The 21,232-nt window shown below is 54.2% G+C and overlaps 1 protein-coding gene across 1 annotated transcript in view; it reads left to right on the top strand.

Annotated features, from left to right (window-relative positions):
* cacna1ba (calcium channel, voltage-dependent, N type, alpha 1B subunit, a) overlaps positions 1-21,232 on the top strand; it is a 949,382-nt gene that overhangs the window by 548,795 nt on the left and 379,355 nt on the right. The gene's annotated exons all lie outside the window — the stretch shown is intronic.

The raw sequence follows: 21,232 nt of genomic DNA, 5'->3' as shown, positions 1-21,232 counted from the left end.
ACTCACACAGCACAGACTGCACACACACAGCACACAGTGCACGCTCACACAGCACAGACTGCTCACTCATAAGCACAGACTGCACGCACAGACTGCACACTCACACAGCACAGACTGCACACACACAGCACAGAGTGCACACTCACACAGCACAGACTGCACACTCACACAGCACAGACTGCACACTCACAGCACAGACTGCACACACACACCACAGACTGCACGATCACAAAGCACACAGTGCACACTCACACAGCACAGACTGCACACTCACACAGCACAGACTGCACACTTACACAGCGCACAGTGCACGCTAACACAGCACACAGTGCATGCTCACACAGCACTGACTGCGCACTCACACTGCACAGACTGCACACTCACAGCACAGACTGCAGACTCACACAGCACAGACTGCACACTCATACAGCACAGACTGCGCACTCACACAGCACAGACTGCACACTCACACAGCACAGACTGCACACTCACACAGCACAGACTGCACACACACAGCACAGACTGCGCACTCACACAGCACAGACTGCGCACTCACATGGCACAGACTGCGCACACACACGGCACAGACTGCACACTCACACAGCACAGACTGCACACTCACACAGCACACACTGCACACTCATACAGCAGACTGCACACTCACACAGCACAGACTGCACACTCATACAGCAGACAGCACACTCATACAGCACAGACTGCACACTCACAACACAGACTGCACACTCACAGCACAGCCTGCACACTCACACAGCACAGACTGCACACTCACACAGCACAGACTGCACACTCACACAGCACAGACTGCACAGCCATACAGCACAGACTGCACACTCATTCAGCACAGACTGCACACTCATACAGCATAGACTGCACACTCACACAGCTCAGACTGCACACTCACACAGCTCAGACTGCACACTCACACAGCTCAGACTGCACACTCACAGCACAGACTGCACACTCAGAGCACAGACTGCACACTCACACAGCAGACTGCACACTCACACAGCAGACTGCACACTCACACAGCAGACTGCACACTCACACAGCAGACTGCACACTCACAGCACAGACTGCACACTTACACAGCACAGACTGCACACTTACACAGCACAGACTGCACACACACAGCACAGACTGCACACACACAGCACACAGTGCATGCTCACACAGCACAGACTGCTCACTCATAAGCACAGACTGCGCGCTCACACAGCACAGACTGCACACTCACACAGCACAGACTGCACACTCACACAGCACAGACTGCAGACTCACACAGCACAGACTGCACACACACAGCACAGAGTGCACACTCACACAGCACAGACTGCACACTCACACAGCACAGACTGCACACTCACAGCACAGACTGCACACACACACCACAGACTGCACGATCACAAAGCACACAGTGCACACTCACACAGCACAGACTGCACACTCACACTGCACAGACTGCACACACACAGCACAGACTGCACGCTCACACAGCACAGACTGCACACTTACACAGCACACAGTGCACGCTTACACAGCACACAGTGCATGCTCACACAGCACTGACTGCGCACTCACACTGCACAGACTGCACACTCACAGCACAGACTGCATACTCACACAGCACAGACTGCACACTCACACAGCACAGACTGCACACTCACACAGCACATATTGCACACACACAGCACAGACTGCGCACTCACACAGCACAGACTGTGCACTCACATGGCACAGACTGCGCACACACACGGCACAGACTGCACACTCACACAGCACAGACTGCACACTCACACAGCACAGACTGCACACTCATACAGCACAGACTGCGCACTCACACAGCACAGACTGCACGCTCACACAGCACAGACTGCACGCTCACACAGCACAGACTGCACACTCACACAGCACAGACTGCACACTCACACAGCACAGACTGCACACTCACACAGCACAGACTGCACGCTCACACAGCACAGACTGCACACTCACACAGCACAGACTGCATGCTCACACAGCACAGACTGCGCACACACACAGCCCAGACTGCACGCTCACGCAGCACAGACTGCACGCTCACACAGCACAGACTGCACACTCATACAGCACAGACTGCACACTCACAGCACAGACTGCACGCTCACACAGCACAGACTGCACACTCACACAGCACAGACTGCGCACTCACACAGCACAGACTGCACACACACAGCACAGACTGCACACACACAGCACACAGTGCACGCTCACACAGCACAGACTGCTCACTCATAAGCACAGACTGCACGCACAGACTGCACACTCACACAGCACAGACTGCACACACACAGCACAGAGTGCACACTCACACAGCACAGACTGCACACTCACACAGCACAGACTGCACACTCACAGCACAGACTGCACACACACACCACAGACTGCACGATCACAAAGCACACAGTGCACACTCACACAGCACAGACTGCACACTCACACAGCACAGACTGCACACTTACACAGCACACAGTGCACGCTTACACAGCACACAGTGCATGCTCACACAGCACTGACTGCGCACTCACACTGCACAGACTGCACACTCACAGCACAGACTGCACACTCACACAGCACTGACTGCACACTCATACAGCACAGACTGCGCACTCACACAGCACAGACTGCACACTCAAACAGCACAGACTGCACACTCACACAGCACAGACTGCACACACACAGCACAGACTGCGCACTCACACAGCACAGACTGCGCACTCACATGGCACAGACTGCGCACACACACGGCACAGACTGCACACTCACACAGCACAGACTGCACACTCACACAGCACACACTGCACACTCATACAGCAGACTGCACACTCACACAGCACAGACTGCACACTCATACAGCAGACAGCACACTCATACAGCACAGACTGCACACTCACAACACAGACTGCACACTCACAGCACAGCCTGCACACTCACACAGCACAGACTGCACACTCACACAGCACAGACTGCACACTCACACAGCACAGACTGCACACCCATACAGCACAGACTGCACACTCATTCAGCACAGACTGCACACTCATACAGCATAGACTGCACACTCACACAGCTCAGACTGCACACTCACACAGCTCAGACTGCACACTCACACAGCTCAGACTGCACACTCACAGCACAGACTGCACACTCAGAGCACAGACTGCACACTCACACAGCAGACTGCACACTCACACAGCAGACTGCACACTCACACAGCAGACTGCACACTCACACAGCAGACTGCACACTCACAGCGCAGACTGCACACTTACACAGCACAGACTGCACACACACAGCACAGACTGCACACACACAGCACACAGTGCATGCTCACACAGCACAGACTGCTCACTCATAAGCACAGACTGCACGCACAGACTGCAGACTCACACAGCACAGACTGCACACACACAGCACAGAGTGCACACTCACACAGCACAGACTGCACACTCACACAGCACAGACTGCACACTCACAGCACAGACTGCACACACACACCACAGACTGCACGATCACAAAGCACACAGTGCACACTCACACAGCACACAGTGCACGCTTACACAGCACACAGTGCATGCTCACACAGCACTGACTGCGCACTCACACTGCACAGACTGCACACACACAGCACAGACTGCACACTCACACAGCACAGACTGCACACTCACAGCACAGACTGCACACTCACACAGCACATATTGCACACACACAGCACAGACTGCGCACTCACACAGCACAGACTGTGCACTCACTTGGCACAGACTGCGCACACACACGGCACAGACTGCACACTCACACAGCACAGACTGCACACTCACACAGCACAGACTGCACACTCATACAGCACAGACTGCGCACTCACACAGCACAGACTGCACGCTCACACAGCACAGACTGCACGCTCACACAGCACAGACTGCACACTCACACAGCACAGACTGCACACTCACACAGCACAGACTGCACGCTCACACAGCACAGACTGCACACTCACACAGCACAGACTGCACGCTCACACAGCACAGACTGCACGCTCACACAGCACAGACTGCGCACACACACGGCACAGACTGCACACTCACACAGCACAGACTGCACGCTCACACAGCACAGACTGCACGCTCACACAGCACAGACTGCACACTCACACAGCACAGACTGCACACTCACACAGCACAGACTGCACACTCACACTGCACAGACTGCACACTCACACAGCACAGACTGCACGCTCACACAGCACAGACTGCACGCTCACACAGCACAGACTGCACACTCACACAGCACAGACTGCACACTCACACAGCACAGACTGCACGCTCACACAGCACAGACTGCACGCTCACACAGCACAGACTGCACGCTCACACAGCACAGACAGCACGCTCACACAGCACAGACTGCACGCTCACACAGCACAGACTGCACGCTCACACAGCACAGACTGCACGCTCACACAGCACAGACAGCATGCTCACACAGCACAGACTGCACACTCATACAGCACAGACTGCACACTCACAGCACAGACTGCACGCTCACACAGCACAGACTGCACGCTCACACAGCACAGACTGCACACTCACACAGCACAGACTGCACACTCATACAGCACAGACTGCACACTCACAGCACAGACTGCACGCTCACACAGCACAGACTGCACGCTCACACAGCACAGACTGCACACTCACACAGCACAGACTGCACACTCATACAGCACAGACTGCACACTCACAGCACAGACTGCACGCTCACACAGCACAGACTGCACACTCATACAGCAGACTGCACACTCACACAGCACAGATTGCACACTCATACAGCAGACTGCACACTCATACAGCACAGACTGCACGCTGATACAGCCAGACTGCACACTCACAGCATAGACTGCACACTCAAACAGCACAGACTGCACGCAGATACAGCACAGACTGCACACTCATACAGCACAGACTGCACACTCATACAGCACAGACTGCACACTCACACAGCACAGACTGCACACTCACAGCACAGACTGCACACACACACCACAGACTGCACGATCACAAAGCACACAGTGCACACTCACACAGCACAGACTGCACACTCACACAGCACAGACTGCACACTTACACAGCACACAGTGCACGCTTACACAGCACACAGTGCATGCTCACACAGCACTGACTGCGCACTCACACTGCACAGACTGCACACTCACAGCACAGACTGCACACTCACACAGCACTGACTGCACACTCATACAGCACAGACTGCGCACTCACACAGCACAGACTGCACACTCAAACAGCACAGACTGCACACTCACACAGCACAGACTGCACACACACAGCACAGACTACGCACTCACACAGCACAGACTGCGCACTCACATGGCACAGACTGCGCACACACACGGCACAGACTGCACACTCACACAGCACAGACTGCACACTCACACAGCACACACTGCACACTCATACAGCACAGACTGCACACTCACACAGCACAGACTGCACACTCATACAGCAGATAGCACACTCATACAGCACAGACTGCACACTCACAACACAGACTGCACACTCACAGCACAGCCTTACACACTCACACAGCACAGACTGCACACTCACACAGCACAGACTGCACACTCATACAGCACAGACTGCACACTCACAGCACAGACTGCACGCTCACACAGCACAGACTGCACGCTCACACAGCACAGACTGCACACTCACACAGCACAGACTGCACACTCATACAGCACAGACTGCACACTCACAGCACAGACTGCACGCTCACACAGCACAGACTGCACACTCATACAGCAGACTGCACACTCACACAGCACAGATTGCACACTCATACAGCAGACTGCACACTCATCCAGCACAGACTGCACGCTGATACAGCCAGACTGCACACTCACAGCATAGACTGCACACTCAAACAGCACAGACTGCACGCAGATACAGCACAGACTGCACACTCATACAGCACAGACTGCACACTCATACAGCACAGACTGCACACTCACACAGCACAGACTGCACACTCACAGCACAGACTGCACACACACACCACAGACTGCACGATCACAAAGCACACAGTGCACACTCACACAGCACAGACTGCACACTCACACAGCACAGACTGCACACTTACACAGCACACAGTGCACGCTTACACAGCACACAGTGCATGCTCACACAGCACTGACTGCGCACTCACACTGCACAGACTGCACACTCACAGCACAGACTGCACACTCACACAGCACTGACTGCACACTCATACAGCACAGACTGCGCACTCACACAGCACAGACTGCACACTCAAACAGCACAGACTGCACACTCACACAGCACAGACTGCACACACACAGCACAGACTACGCACTCACACAGCACAGACTGCGCACTCACATGGCACAGACTGCGCACACACACGGCACAGACTGCACACTCACACAGCACAGACTGCACACTCACACAGCACACACTGCACACTCATACAGCACAGACTGCACACTCACACAGCACAGACTGCACACTCATACAGCAGATAGCACACTCATACAGCACAGACTGCACACTCACAACACAGACTGCACACTCACAGCACAGCCTGCACACTCACACAGCACAGACTGCACACTCACACAGCACAGACTGCACACTCACACAGCACAGACTGCACACCCATACAGCACAGACTGCACACTCATTCAGCACAGACTGCACACTCATACAGCATAGACTGCACACTCACACAGCTCAGACTGCACACTCACACAGCTCAGACTGCACACTCACACAGCTCAGACTGCACACTCACAGCACAGACTGCACACTCAGAGCACAGACTGCACACTCACACAGCAGACTGCACACTCACACAGCAGACTGCACACTCACACAGCAGACTGCACACTCACACAGCAGACTGCACACTCACACAGCAGACTGCACACTCACAGCGCAGACTGCACACTTACACAGCACAGACTGCACACTTACACAGCACAGACTGCACACACACAGCACAGACTGCACACACTGCATGCTCACACAGCACAGACTGCTCACTCATAAGCACAGACTGCACGCACAGACTGCAGACTCACACAGCACAGACTGCACACACACAGCACAGAGTGCACACTCACACAGCACAGACTGCACACTCACACAGCACAGACTGCACACTCACAGCACAGACTGCACACACACACCACAGACTGCACGATCACAAAGCACACAGTGCACACTCACACAGCACACAGTGCACGCTTACACAGCACACAGTGCATGCTCACACAGCACTGACTGCGCACTCACACTGCACAGACTGCACACACACAGCACAGACTGCACACTCACACAGCACAGACTGCACACTCACAGCACAGACTGCACACTCACACAGCACATATTGCACACACACAGCACAGACTGCGCACTCACACAGCACAGACTGTGTACTCACTTGGCACAGACTGCGCACACACACGGCACAGACTGCACACTCACACAGCACAGACTGCACACTCACACAGCACAGACTGCACACTCATACAGCACAGACTGCGCACTCACACAGCACAGACTGCACGCTCACACAGCACAGACTGCACGCTCACACAGCACAGACTGCACACTCACACAGCACAGACTGCACGCTCACACAGCACAGACTGCACGCTCACACAGCACAGACTGCACGCTCACACAGCACAGACTGCACGCTCACACAGCACAGACTGCACGCTCACACAGCACAGACTGCACACTCACACAGCACAGACTGCACACTCACACTGCACAGACTGCACACTCACACAGCACAGACTGCACGCTCACACAGCACAGACTGCACGCTCACACAGCACAGACTGCACACTCGCACAGCACAGACTGCACACTCACACAGCACAGACTGCACACTCACACAGCACAGACTGCACACTCACACAGCACAGACTGCACGCTCACACAGCACAGACTGCACACTCACACAGCACAGACTGCACGCTCACACAGCTCAGACTGCACGCTCACACAGCACAGACTGCACGCTCACACAGCACAGACTGCACACTCACACAGCACAGACTGCACACTCACACAGCACAGACTGCATGCTCACACAGCACAGACTGCGCACACACACAGCCCAGACTGCACGCTCACACAGCACAGACTGCACACTCACACAGCACAGACTGCACACTCATACAGCACAGACTGCACACTCACAGCACAGACTGCACGCTCACACAGCACAGACTGCACACTCATACAGCAGACTGCACACTCACACAGCACAGACTGCACACTCACAGCACAGACTGCACGCTCACACAGCACAGACTGCACGCTCACACAGCACAGACTGCACGCTCACACAGCACAGACAGCACGCTCACACAGCACAGACAGCACGCTCACACAGCACAGACTGCACACTCACACAGCACAGACTGCACACTCATACAGCACAGACTGCACACTCACAGCACAGACTGCACGCTCACACAGCACAGACTGCACACTCATACAGCAGACTGCACACTCACACAGCACAGATTGCACACTCATACAGCAGACTGCACACTCATACAGCACAGACTGCACGCTGATACAGCCAGACTGCACACTCACAGCATAGACTGCACACTCAAACAGCACAGACTGCACGCAGATACAGCACAGACTGCACACTCATACAGCACAGACTGCACACTCATACAGCACAGACTGCACACTCACACAGCACAGACTGCACACTCACAGCACAGACTGCACACACACACCACAGACTGCACGATCACAAAGCACACAGTGCACACTCACACAGCACAGACTACACACTCACACAGCACAGACTGCACACTTACACAGCACACAGTGCACGCTTACACAGCACACAGTGCATGCTCACACAGCACTGACTGCGCACTCACACTGCACAGACTGCACACTCACAGCACAGACTGCACACTCACACAGCACTGACTGCACACTCATACAGCACAGACTGCGCACTCACACAGCACAGACTGCACACTCAAACAGCACAGACTGCACACTCACACAGCACAGACTGCACACACACAGCACAGACTACGCACTCACACAGCACAGACTGCGCACTCACATGGCACAGACTGCGCACACACACGGCACAGACTGCACACTCACAAAGCACAGACTGCACACTCACACAGCACACACTGCACACTCATACAGCACAGACTGCACACTCACACAGCACAGACTGCACACTCATACAGCAGATAGCACACTCATACAGCACAGACTGCACACTCACAACACAGACTGCACACTCACAGCACAGCCTGCACACTCACACAGCACAGACTGCACACTCACACAGCACAGACTGCACACTCACACAGCACAGACTGCACACCCATACAGCACAGACTGCACACTCATTCAGCACAGACTGCACACTCATACAGCATAGACTGCACACTCACACAGCTCAGACTGCACACTCACACAGCTCAGACTGCACACTCACACAGCTCAGACTGCACACTCACAGCACAGACTGCACACTCAGAGCACAGACTGCACACTCACACAGCAGACTGCACACTCACACAGCAGACTGCACACTCACACAGCAGACTGCACACTCACACAGCAGACTGCACACTCACACAGCAGACTGCACACTCACAGCGCAGACTGCACACTTACACAGCACAGACTGCACACTTACACAGCACAGACTGCACACACACAGCACAGACTGCACACACACAGCACACAGTGCATGCTCACACAGCACAGACTGCTCACTCATAAGCACAGACTGCACGCACAGACTGCAGACTCACACAGCACAGACTGCACACACACAGCACAGAGTGCACACTCACACAGCACAGACTGCACACTCACACAGCACAGACTGCACACTCACAGCACAGACTGCACACACACACCACAGACTGCACGATCACAAAGCACACAGTGCACACTCACACAGCACACAGTGCACGCTTACACAGCACACAGTGCATGCTCACACAGCACTGACTGCGCACTCACACTGCACAGACTGCACACACACAGCACAGACTGCACACTCACACAGCACAGACTGCACACTCACAGCACAGACTGCACACTCACACAGCACATATTGCACACACACAGCACAGACTGCGCACTCACACAGCACAGACTGTGTACTCACTTGGCACAGACTGCGCACACACACGGCACAGACTGCACACTCACACAGCACAGACTGCACACTCACACTGCACAGACTGCACACTCACACAGCACAGACTGCACGCTCACACAGCACAGACTGCACGCTCACACAGCACAGACTGCACACTCACACAGCACAGACTGCACACTCACACAGCACAGACTGCACACTCACACAGCACAGACTGCACACTCACACAGCACAGACTGCACGCTCACACAGCACAGACTGCACGCTCACACAGCACAGACTGCACGCTCACACAGCACAGACTGCACACTCACACAGCACAGACTGCACACTCACACAGCACAGACTGCATGCTCACACAGCACATACTGCGCACACACACAGCCCAGACTGCACGCTCACACAGCACAGACTGCACACTCACACAGCACAGACTGCACACTCATACAGCACAGACTGCACACTCACAGCACAGACTGCACGCTCACACAGCACAGACTGCACACTCATACAGCAGACTGCACACTCACACAGCACAGATTGCACACTCATACAGCAGACTGCACACTCATACAGCACAGACTGCACGCTGATACAGCCAGACTGCACACTCACAGCATAGACTGCACACTCAAACAGCACAGACTGCACGCAGATACAGCACAGACTGCACACTCATACAGCACAGACTGCACACTCATACAGCACAGACTGCACACTCATACGGCACAGACTGCACACTCACAGCACAGACTGCACACTCACACAGCACAGACTGCACACCCATACAGCACAGACTGCACACTCATTCAGCACAGACTGCACACTCATACAGCACAGACTGTACGCTCACACAGCACTGACCGCGCACTCACACAGCACAGACTGCACACTCATACAGCACAGACTGCACATTCACACAGCACAGACTGCACACTCACACAGCTCAGGCTGCACACTCACACAGCTCAGACTGCACACTCACACAGCTCAGACTGCACACTCATTCAGCACAGACTGCACACTCACACAGCACAGACCGCGCACTCACACAGCACAGACTGCACACTCATACAGCACAGACTGCACACTCACACAGCTCAGACTGCACACTCACACAGCTCAGACTGCACACTCATACAGCACAGACTGCACACTCATACAGCACAGACTGCACACTCATACAGCACAGACTGCACGCTCACACAGCTCAGACTGCACACTCACACAGCACAGACTGCACGCTCACACAGCACAGACTGCACGATCACACAGCACAGACTGCACACTCACACAGCACAGACTGCACACTCACAGCACAGACTGCACACTCACACAGCACAGACTGCACACTCACACAGCACAGACTGCACACTCACAGCACAGACTGCACACTCACAGCACAGACTGCACACTCACAGCACAGACTGCACACTCACACAGCAGACTGCACACTCACACAGCAGACTGCACACTCACACAGCAGACTGCACACTCACACAGCAGACTGCACACTCACACAGCAGACTGCACACTCACAGCACAGACTGCACACTTACACAGCACAGACTGCACACTTACACAGCACAGACTGCACACACACAGCACAGACTGCACACACACAGCACACAGTGCACGCTCACACAGCACAGTCTGCTCACTCATAAGCACAGACTGCACGCACAGACTGCACACTCACACAGCACAGACTGCACACACACAGCACAGAGTGCACACTCACACAGCACAGACTGCACACTCACACAGCACAGACTGCACACTCACAGCACAGACTGCACACACACACCACAGACTGCACGATCACAAAGCACACAGTGCACACTCACACAGCACAGACTGCACACTCACACAGCACAGACTGCACACACACAGCACAGACTGCACACTCACACAGCACAGACTGCACACTTACACAGCACACAGTGCACGCTTACACAGCACACAGTGCATGCTCACACAGCACTGACTGCGCACTCACACTGCACAGACTGCACACTCACAGCACAGACTGCACACTCACACAGCACAGACTGCACACTCATACAGCACAGACTGCGCACTCACACAGCACAGACTGCACACTCACACAGCACAGACTGCACACTCACACAGCACAGACTGCACACACACAGCACAGACTGCGCACTCACACAGCACAGACTGCGCACTCACATGGCACAGACTGCGCACACACACGGCACAGACTGCACACTCACACAGCTCAGACTGCACACTCACACAGCACAGACTGCACACTCATACAGCACAGACAGCACACTCATACAGCACAGACTGCACACTCACAACACAGACTGCACACTCACAGCACAGCCTGCACACTCACACAGCACAGACTGCACACTCACACAGCACAGACTGCACACTCACACAGCACAGACTGCACACCCATACAGCACAGACTGCACACTCATTCAGCACAGACTGCACACTCATACAGCACAGACTGCACACTCACACAGCTCAGACTGCACACTCACACAGCTCAGACTGCACACTCACAGCACAGACTGCACACTCACTGCACAGACTGCACACTCACAGCACAGACTGCACACTCACACAGCAGACTGCACACTCACACAGCAGACTGCACACTTACACAGCAGACTGCACACTCACACAGCAGACTGCACACTCACAGCACAGACTGCACACTTACACAGCACAGACTGCACACTTACACAGCACAGACTGCATACACACAGCACAGACTGCACACACACAGCACACAGTGCACGCTCACACAGCACAGACTGCTCACTCATAAGCACAGACTGCACGCACAGACTGCAGACTCACACAGCACAGACTGCACACACACAGCACAGAGTGCACACTCACACAGCACAGACTGCACACTCACAGCACAGACTGCACACACACACAGCACAGACTGCACACTCACAGCACAGACTGCACACACACACCACAGACTGCACGATCACAAAGCACACAGTGCACACTCACACAGCACAGACTGCACACTCACACTGCACAGACTGCACACTCACACTGCACAGACTGCACACACACAGCACAGACTGCACACTCACACAGCACAGACTGCACACTTACACAGCACACAGTGCACGCTTACACAGCACACAGTGCACGCTTACAGAGCACACAGTGCATGCTCACACAGCACTGACTGCGCACTCACACTGCACAGACTGCACACTCACAGCACAGACTGCACACTCACACAGCACAGACTGCACACTCACACAGCACATACTGCTCACACACAGCACATACTGCTCACACACAGCACAGACTGCACACTCACACTGCACAGACTGCACACTCACACTGCACAGACTGCACACACACAGCACAGACTGCACACTCACACAGCACAGACTGCACACTTACACAGCACACAGTGCACGCTTACACCGCACACAGTGCACGCTTACACAGCACACAGTGCATGCTCACACAGCACTGACTGTGCACTCACATGGCACAGGCTGCACACTCACACAGCACAGACTGCACACTCACACAGCACACACTGCACACTCATACAGCACAGACTGCGCACTCACACAGCACAGACTGTGCACTCACATGGCACAGGCTGCACACTCACACAGCACAGACAGCACGCTCACACAGCACAGACTGCACACTCACACAGCACAGACTGCACACTCACACAGCACACACTGCACACTCATACAGCACAGACTGCGCACTCACACAGCACAGACTGCACACTCACAAAGCACAGACTGCGCACTCACACAGCACAGACTGCGCACTCACAGCACAGACTGCACGCTCACACAGCACAGATTGCACACTCATACAGCAGACTGCACACTCACACAGCACACTCATACAGCACAGACTGCACGCTCATACAGCCAGACTGCACACTCACAGCATAGACGGCACACTCACACAGCACAGACTGCACGCAGATACAGCACAGACTGCACACTCATACAGCACAGACTGCACACTCATACAGCACAGACTGCACACTCACAACACAGACTGCACACTCACAGCACAGCCTGCACACTCACACAGCACAGACTGCACACTCACGTAGCACAGACTGCACGCTCACACAGCACAGACTGCACACCCATACAGCACAGACTGCACACTCATTCAGCTCAGACTGCACACTCATACAGCACAGACTGCACACTCATACAGCACAGACTGCACACTCATACAGCACAGACTGCACACTCATATAGCACAGACTGCACACTCACAGCACAGGCTGCACACTCACACAGCACAGACTGCACACTCACATCACAGACTGCACACTCACAGCACAGACTGCACACTCACAGCACAGACTGCACACTCATAGCACAGACTGCACACTCACACAGCAGACTGCACACTCACACAGCAGACTGCACACTCACACAGCAGACTGCACACTCACACAGCAGACTGCACACTCACAGCACAGACTGCACACTTACACAGCACAGACTGCACACTTACACAGCACACAGTGCACGCTCACAAAGCACAGACTGCTCACACATAAGCACAGACTGCACGCACAGACTGCACACTCACACAGCACAGACTGCACTCACACAGCAGACTGCACACTCACACAGCAGACTGCACACTCACACAGCAGACTGCACACTCACAGCGCAGACTGCACACTTACACAGCACAGACTGCACACTTACACAGCACAGACTGCACACACACAGCACAGACTGCACACACACAGCACACAGTGCATGCTCACACAGCACAGACTGCTCACTCATAAGCACAGACTGCACGCACAGACTGCAGACTCACACAGCACAGACTGCACACACACAGCACAGAGTGCACACTCACACAGCACAGACTGCACACTCACACAGCACAGACTGCACACTCACAGCACAGACTGCACACACACACCACAGACTGCACGATCACAAAGCACACAGTGCACACTCACACAGCACACAGTGCACGCTTACACAGCACACAGTGCATGCTCACACAGCACTGACTGCGCACTCACACTGCACAGACTGCACACTCACAGCACAGACTGCACACTCACACAGCACAGACTGCACACTCACACAGCACAGACTGCACACTCACACAGCACAGACTGCACGCTCACACAGCACAGACTGCTCACTCACACAGCACAGACTGCACGCTCATACAGCACAGACTGCACACTCACACAGCACAGACTGTGCACTCACTTGGCACAGACTGCGCACACACACGGCACAGACTGCACACTCACACAGCACAGACTGCACACTCACACAGCACAGACTGCACACTCATACAGCACAGACTGCGCACTCACACAGCACAGACTGCACGCTCACACAGCACAGACTGCACACTCACACAGCACAGACTGCACACTCACACAGCACAGACTGCACGCTCACACAGCACAGACTGCACGCTCACACAGCACAGACTGCACACTCACACAGCACAGACTGCACACTCACACAGCACAGACTGCATGCTCACACAGCACAGACTGCGCACACACACAGCCCAGACTGCACGCTCACACAGCACAGACTGCACGCTCACACAGCACAGACTGCACACTCATACAGCACAGACTGCACACTCACAGCACAGACTGCACGCTCACACAGCACAGACTGCACACTCATACAGCAGACTGCACACTCACACAGCACAGATTGCACACTCATAATGCAGACTGCACACTCATACAGCACAGACTGCACGCTGATACAGCCAGACTGCACACTCACAGCATAGACTGCACACTCACACAGCACAGACTGCACGCAGATACAGCACAGACTGCACACTCATACAGCACAGACTGCACACTCATACAGCACAGACTGCACACTCATACAGCACAGACTGCACACTCACAGCACAGACTGCACACTCACACAGCACAGACTGCACACCCATACAGCACAGACTGCACACTCATTCAGCACAGACTGCACACTCATACAGCACAGACTGTAGGCTCACACAGCACTGACCGCGCACTCACACAGCACAGACTGCACACTCATACAGCACAGACTGCACATTCACACAGCACAGACTGCACACTCACACAGCTCAGGCTGCACACTCACACAGCTCAGACTGCACACTCACACAGCTCAGACTGCACACTCATTCAGCACAGACTGCACACTCACACAGCACAGACCGCGCACTCACACAGCACAGACTGCACACTCATACAGCACAGACTGCACACTCACACAGCTCAGACTGCACACTCACACAGCTCAGACTGCACACTCATACAGCACAGACTGCACACTCATACAGCACAGACTGCACACTCATACAGCACAGACTGCACACTCATACAGCACAGACTGCACACTCACAGCACAGACTGCACACTCACACAGCACAGACTGCACACTCACACAGCACAGACTGCACACTCACAGCACAGACTGCACACTCACAGCACAGACTGCACACTCACAGCACAGACTGCACACTCACACAGCAGACTACACACTCACACAGCAGACTGCACACTCACACAGCAGACTGCACACTCACACAGCAGACTGCACACTCACAGCACAGACTGCACACTTACACAGCACAGACTGCACACTTACACAGCACAGACTGCACACACACAGCACAGACTGCACACACACAGCACACAGTGCACGCTCACACAGCACAGACTGCTCACTCATAAGCACAGACTGCACGCACAGACTGCACACTCACACAGCACAGACTGCACACACACAGCACAGAGTGCACACTCACACAGCACAGACTGCACACTCACACAGCACAGACTGCACACTCACAGCACAGACTGCACACACACACCACAGACTGCACGATCACAAAGCACACAGTGCACACTCACACAGCACAGACTGCACACTCACACAGCACAGACTGCACACACACAGCACAGACTGCACACTCACACAGCACAGACTGCACACTTACACAGCACACAGTGCACGCTTACACAGCACACAGTGCATGCTCACACAGCACTGACTGCGCACTCACACTGCACAGACTGCACACTCACAGCACAGACTGCACACTCACACAGCACAGACTGCACACTCATACAGCACCGACTGCGCACTCACACAGCACAGACTGCACACTCACACAGCACAGACTGCACACTCACACAGCACAGACTGCACACACACAGCACAGACTGCGCACTCACACAGCACAGACTGCGCACTCCAATGGCACAGACTGCGCACACACACGGCACAGACTGCACACTCACACAGCTCAGACTGCACACTCACACAGCACAGACTGCACACTCACACAGCACAGACTGCACACTCATACAGCACAGACTGCACACTCACAACACAGACTGCACACTCACAGCACAGCCTGCACACTCACACAGCACAGACTGCACACACACACAGCTCAGACTGCACACTCACACAGCACAGACTGCACACTCACACAGCACAGACTGCACACCCATACAGCACAGACTGCACACTCATTCAGCACAGACTGCACACTCATACAGCACAGACTGCACACTCACACAGCTCAGACTGCACACTCACACAGCTCAGACTGCACACTCACAGCACAGACTGCACACTCACTGCACAGACTGCACACTCACAGCACAGACTGCACACTCACACAGCAGACTGCACACTCACACAGCAGACTGCACACTTACACAGCAGACTGCACACTCACACAGCAGACTGCACACTCACAGCACAGACTGCACACTTACACAGCACAGACTGCACACTTACACAGCACAGACTGCACACACACAGCACAGACTGCACACACACAGCACACAGTGCACGCTCACACAGCACAGACTGCTCACTCATAAGCACAGACTGCACGCACAGACTGCAGACTCACACAGCACAGACTGCACACACACAGCACAGAGTGCACACTCACACAGCACAGACTGCACACTCACAGCACAGACTGCACACACACACAGCACAGACTGCACACTCACAGCACAGACTGCACACACACACCACAGACTGCACGATCACAAAGCACACAGTGCACACTCACACAGCACAGACTGCACACTCACACTGCACAGACTGCACACTCACACTGCACAGACTGCACACACACAGCACAGACTGCACACTCACACAGCACAGACTGCACACTTACACAGCACACAGTGCACGCTTACACAGCACACAGTGCACGCTTACACAGCACACAGTGCATGCTCACACAGCACTGACTGCGCACTCACACTGCACAGACTGCACACTCACAGCACAGACTGCACACTCACACAGCACAGACTGCACACTCACACAGCACATACTGCTCACACACAGCACAGACTGCGCACTCACACAGCACAGACTGTGCACTCACATGGCACAGGCTGCACACTCACACAGCACAGACTGCACACTCACAAAGCACAGACTGCGCACTCACACAGCACAGACTGCGCACTCACAGCACAGACTGCACACTCATACAGCAGACTGCACACTCACACAGCACACTCATACAGCACAGACTGCACGCTCATACAGCCAGACTGCACACTCACAGCATAGACGGCACACTCACACAGCACAGACTGCACGCAGATACAGCACAGACTGCACACTCATACAGCACAGACTGCACACTCATACAGCACAGACTGCACACTCACAACACAGTCTGCACACTCACAGCACAGCCTGCACACTCACACAGCACAGACTGCACACTCACACAGCACAGACTGCACACTCACACAGCACAGACTGCACACCCATACAGCACAGACTGCACATTCATTCAGCTCAGACTGCACACTCATACAGCACAGACTGCACACTCATACAGCACAGACTGCACACTCATACAGCACAGACTGCACACTCATATAGCACAGACTGCACACTCACAGCACAGGCTGCACACTCACACAGCACAGACTGCACACCCATACAGCACAGACTGCACATTCATTCAGCTCAGACTGCACACTCATACAGCACAGACTGCACACTCATACAGCACAGACTGCACACTCATACAGCACAGACTGCACACTCATATAGCACAGACTGCACACTCACAGCACAGGCTGCACACTCACACAGCACAGACTGCACACTCACATCTCAGACTGCACACTCACAGCACAGACTGCACACTCACAGCACAGACTGCACACTCATAGCACAGACTGCACACTCACACAGCAGACTGCACACTCACACAGCAGACTGCACACTCACACAGCAGACTGCACACTCACACAGCAGACTGCACACTCACAGCACAGACTGCACACTTACACAGCACAGACTGCACACTTACACAGCACACAGTGCACGCTCACAAAGCACAGACTGCTCACTCATAAGCACAGACTGCACGCACAGACTGCACTCTCACACAGCACAGACTGCACACACACAGCACAGACTGCACACACACAGCACACAGTGCACGCTCACACAGCACAGACTGCACACACACAGCACAGACTGCACACACAGCACACAGTGCACGCTCACACAGCACAGACTGCTCACTCATAAGCACAGACTGCACACTCACAGCACAGACTGCACACTCACACAGCACAGACTGCACACTCACAGAGCACAGACTGCACACTCATACAGCACAGACTGCACGCTCACACAGCACAGACTGCACGCTCACACAGCACAGACTGCACACACACAGCACAGACTGCACACACAGAGCACACAGTGCACACTCACACAGCACAGACTGCACACTCACACAGCACAGACTGCACACTCACAGCACAGACTGCACACACACACCACAGACTGCACGATCACAAAGCACACAGTGCACACTCACACAGCACAGACTGCACACTCACACAGCACAGACTGCACACACACACCACAGACTGCACGATCACAAAGCACACAGTGCACACTCACACAGCACAGACTGCACACTCACACAGCACAGACTGCACACTCACAGCACAGACTGCACACACACACCACAGACTGCACGATCACAAAGCACACAGTGCACACTCACACAGCACAGACTGCACACTCACACAGCACAGACTGCTCACTCATTTTTTTTTTTTTAAATATTTTATTGAAAATTTTTGGTCAACCAACACAGTACATTGTGCATCCTTTACACAACATTGTAACAATACAGATAATAATGACCTTTTTTAAAGTTAAACAAAAACAACAACAAATAAATAAATATTAAATAACAAAAAATAAAAACTAGCCCTAATTGGCAACTGCCTTGTCTCAGGCCACCCCCCCCCCCACCCCCCCCCATCCCTCCCCCCCCCCCCCCCCCCCCCAAGTCCTGGGCCGCTGCTGCTGCCTTCTTTGTTCTCCCCTATCTATCTTTCCGCAAGATATTCGACGAACGGTTGCCACCGCCTAGTAAATCCTTGAGCCGACCCCCTTAGGACGAACTTAATCCGCTCTAACTTTATGAACCCCGCCATATCATTTATCCAGGTCTCCACCCCCGGGGGCTTGGCTTCTTTCCACATTAGCAATATTCTGCGCCGGGCTACTAGGGAGGCAAAGGCCAAAACATCGGCCTCTTTCGCCTCCTGCACTCCCGGCTCTTGTGCAACCCCAAATATAGCCAACCCCCAGCTTGGTTCGACCCGGACTCCTACTACTTTCGAAAGCACCTTTGTCACCCCCATCCAAAACCCCTGTAGTGCCGGGCATGACCAAAACATATGGGTATGATTCGCTGGGCTTCTCGAGCACCTCGCACACCTATCCTCCACCCCAAAAAATTTACTGAGCCGTGTTCCAGTCATATGTGCCCTGTGTAATACCTTAAACTGAATCAGGCTTAGCCTGGCGCACGAGGACGACGAGTTTACCCTGTTTAGGGCATCTGCCCACATCCCCTCCTCAATCTCCTC

Source organism: Scyliorhinus torazame, chromosome 22, assembly GCF_047496885.1.
Source record: "Scyliorhinus torazame isolate Kashiwa2021f chromosome 22, sScyTor2.1, whole genome shotgun sequence".
In the NCBI taxonomy this organism is placed as follows: Eukaryota; Metazoa; Chordata; class Chondrichthyes; order Carcharhiniformes; family Scyliorhinidae; genus Scyliorhinus; species Scyliorhinus torazame.
The sequence above is the reverse complement of the archived record's forward strand: the minus strand, read 5'-3'. Positions and strand labels throughout refer to the sequence as shown.